Source organism: Gracilinanus agilis, chromosome 2 (genome assembly GCF_016433145.1).
Source record: "Gracilinanus agilis isolate LMUSP501 chromosome 2, AgileGrace, whole genome shotgun sequence".
NCBI classification, from domain to species: domain Eukaryota; kingdom Metazoa; phylum Chordata; class Mammalia; order Didelphimorphia; family Didelphidae; genus Gracilinanus; species Gracilinanus agilis.
In genome coordinates, this window is record NC_058131.1 from 208539234 (window position 1) to 208543457 (window position 4224).

The following is a 4224-nucleotide window of genomic DNA, read 5'->3' on the forward strand; positions in this document are numbered from 1 at the left end:
TCTCTCTCTCTCTCTCTCTCTCTCTCTCTCTCTCTCTCTCTCTCTCTCTCTCTCTCTCTCTCTCTCTCTCCCACTCTTTCCCTCTGTCTCTGTACTCTGTCTGTCTCTGTGTCTGTCTATCTTTGTCTCTCTGTGTCTCTCTGTCTCTGTCTGTATTTCTGTCTCTCTGTGTTTCTCTGTGTCTCTGTCTCTTTCTCATTCCCTCCCTCACCCATTGGCACCACAGTAAAACCCAAATATGGCTCCACTGCTAGGTGATCAATAATTAATTATGAAAAGCTGTTATTCCTCCAACAATGTATTGGACACACTGGGCTTTCATAAGTTCTGGGATGCTCAAATCCTGCCTGTTGTCTGATACAACTTTTTTTAATTAATGAAATTTTTTAAATTTATTTTTATTTTTTAGAAAAAATTTTTCCATGGTTCCATGATTCATGTTCTTGCTCTCTCTCCTCCTACACCTCCACACCCCATAGTTGACGCACATTTCCACTGGTTTCTTCATGTGTCATTGATCAAGACCCATTTCCATATTATTGATAATTGTTCTAGGGTGATCATTAAGAGTCTACATCCCAAATTGTTCTAAATCTCTAATAATTAGAGAAATGCAAATCAAAACAACTCTGAGATATCACTTCACACCCAGCGGACTGGCTAAAATGACAGCCAGGGAAAGGAATGAATGTTGGAGGGGATGTGGCAAAATTGGGACATTAATGCTCTGCTGGTGGACTTGTGAATTGATCCAACCATTCTGGCTGGCAATTTGGAACTATGCCCAAAGAGTGCTAAAAGGTTGCCTGCCTTTTGATCCAGTGGTACAATTGCTGGGTTTGTACTCCAAAGAGATCATAGGGAAAAAGACTTGTACAAAAATATTTATAGCTGCACTCTTTGTGGTGGCAAAAAACTGAAAAATGAGAGTATGCCCTTCAGTTGGGGAATGGCTGAACAAATTGTGGTATCTGTTGGTGATGGAATACTATTGTGCTCAAAGGAATAATAAACTGAAGGAATTTCATGATACAACTTTTTGATGAGGAAAAAAAACATTAAAAGAGCTCACCGATGATGCTATAAGGCCATGTTGGCAAAGATGTGGCACCCATGCCCTAGCATGCCAGAGGTGGATGCTCTGTTCCCCCTCTCTACTGCACCTAAAGACATTTTTGCATGCCCCGCCTTTCTGCCCAGCAGCCCAAAGTTAGTACTTCCTCCCTCCACTATGGGGAGTTCACAGGCCGATTGAAGGTGTAGTTTGGGCACACAATCTCTTAAAGGTTTGCCAGTGCTGCTATAAAAGGTATGTTGCTATTTACATAGTTTTAGGAAAAAGAAGACATATCCTCACTGTTCCCTCTGATTTTTCCAGGTCATTAAAGGTGGAAGGATGAAAATCAGGACCTTAAGGATCAAGCCTGAGATTTAATTGAAGGAGATCAGGCTTCCTTTCCAAATATTGTCACTGGTACCAGTGCTTTAATCTGCTTTTAAATAAAATTACAAAGTTTCTCTCCACTTGTCAACTTGAAGCAAGATCTGGAAAAAATCTCCCCAGTCATCTTTTTATCCATGAAGTTTTGATTATTATGGGGCATGCAAGGCAATTCACCAGAATGGTGAAATATAAAGGCTCTTTGAAGGGGAAACCATTGAACTGAAAATGATTCAGGTCCCAGGAGATTGAATTCCTAATAGGGTGGTGAGACCTTTCTAAGATGAATGGATGACATTCTATGGAATTGACTGAAGTAGCCCTTCAAAAAGGGTGGTAACTTCCCTGTAACATAATTGTCAGGAGACAATTATGGGTATTAATATGGAACTTTGAGGTATGAATGGTTTTGTCCATATTTGAGAATAAGCATGATTGTCATCATTTAGGGACATTAAAAAGAACATTTCCATATTCCACAAAGGTCTTCTGAGTTCTTATGAAAGTCAAATGAAATAACTCCTGTAAAGTACTTTGTAACATTAAAACTCTAAATAAAGACCAATTACTGTTAAAGAAAATGTTGATGTCATTTAGCTCTAAAGACGGATCAGGATTAATAGTGAGCATTTATATAGAACCTTATTTTTAGTGAAGTATTTTACAAATATCTAATTTGATTATCACGACAACCCTAGGAAGCAGATGCCATTCTTTATCTTATGGTTAGAAAGAGGCACATAGAGGTGAAATGCCTCTTTCTGAATCAAGATTTGAATTTAGAACTTCCTGACTCCAAGGCAAATTCATTTAACCTCATTCAGCCTCAATTAACTTAGTAGGCAAGTTTCTTACTATATAACCCAGGGCAAGTCATCTAACTTTCTTCCATCTTCAAATTTTCATGTGTAAAGAGGGACATTAATGGCTCCCATTTCACAGGGTTATGAGGTTAAAATGTAGATGTTTTGCAAATATTAATCTGCTCTATTAAATATTATCATTTACTTTAATTATTACTCTCTCAGATTCATGTTTCTTTTCTTTCAAATGCATCCTCTGCAAGCGTGCCAAAATGATTTTTCCTAAAGTACAATTCTGATCCTGTCACTTTCCTACATAATAAATTCTTGTCTCCCTGATGATTGTAAAATCAAATATTATTTCATTTCTATATCATACTTGAAAAATATTTTGTGATTGAGCCAAGCCTCTGTCTTTGGTAGAGGACTCAGGTACAAGCTGGTGGCAGGGCTGTGCGAGATGGGCTCGCCAGTTGTGGCCAGCGGGTGGCCTGGCTGCTGAAAAGGCTCTTCCACCACGCGGTGTCCGCTGCTGCAAGTGACTGTCTGAGATGCCTTGAATCAGGGGATGGATGAAGAACTGGAATGAGATAAGAAAGTTTTTTTTGCTCAGAGAAGAAGTTACTCAGTATGACAGTGCCTAGGTTTATGGAAGAAGCATGGAGGCAAGAGAATCACTGATGAGTCCATATCTAAGATGGGCTTTACTGAAGTTGCTGTAGGGGCACCTATGGTTGGATGGAGGCCCATCTATGAATTCGTTACCTTCAATTTTTCTATGCCAGCCATTGACCTGGTTAGCAATCAACTGACATGGCTTACTATAGGTCAAGTCAGTTTATCTTGTTCCTATTGCCTTCAGGGGACCTAATGATGCTTTAGTTGGTGTGGCTGATGTTTTACAGCTTGGTCCAGCTAGACATTGTCCTGGATTTAAAGTGGTCAGTCCTTGGTATTTAGAGGCAATGCAAAAGGGTTTAGCAAATTAGCAATTCAGAATGATAATCCAGTTTCAGTATTGAAAAACTAGCTGGTATATAGAGTTCTTAAGTTCTTTTTTAATTTCCAGATGAAGCTCAGTCAAAAAATTTCCTAATTCCTATTGGAAAATCTAAACAACAAAGGCAAAAATGTATGTTACATTGGTTTCCCATTAATGATCTGTTGGCCATTATATGGAAGCAGCTGCTTCCTAACTAAAAAGGGAGTGAAATGTGAGCTGATCAACCTGTGAACCATTAGACTAATGGAAGGGGAACCATTGAGGCCAGCATCATGAAAATCAATTATCTCATAACCATTGAACATACATGCTCAAACCATTTTGTGTTTGTTCTTATAATACAGATATGTAACAAAAAGTTTGTCTGTTAGTTGGTGCTTAAATTCTTTCAATTGAAAGTCTTCCACAATCTACACTCAATTTCCTTTTCTAGTTTCATCTCTCATTACTTTCCCAATTTTCCCAATTATTTCACAAATAAAGTTGTCTTCCAAGAAATATCACTAATGTCAATATTTTGTTTTTTCATGTCTTGTCTCACCAAGAAAATAATAGTGAGCTAATTTATAAAGTGGATAGAATTTTTACAGTGGATAATTTATACAGTGGATAGAATTAGGAAGACTTGAATTCAAATCTAGATTTAGATAATTAATTACTAGTTAAGGTGTAACCTTGAGCAAGTAAGTTATCTTTGTCTGTTTCAGAATTCATATCTGTAAAATTGGGATAATAATAGCACTATTATTTTTTAAACATTTTTAATATTCATTTTTAACATGTTTACATGCTTCATGCCCCTACTTTCCCCTTCACCCCCCACTATCCCCCCACCCATGGCCGACACGCATTTCCACTGGTTGTAACATGTGTCATCAATCAAGACCTATTTCCAAATTGTTGATAGTTGGATTGGTGTGGTAGTTTTGAGTCCACATTCCCAATCATGTCCTCCCCAACCCATGAGTTCAAGCAAT

At 38.0% G+C, this 4224-nt stretch overlaps 1 pseudogene; it reads left to right on the forward strand.

Moving 5' to 3' along the window:
* LOC123233478 overlaps window positions 1-3618 on the forward strand; it is an 8179-nt pseudogene extending 4561 nt beyond the window's left edge.
* Window positions 3619-4224: the final 606 nt, after the last annotated feature.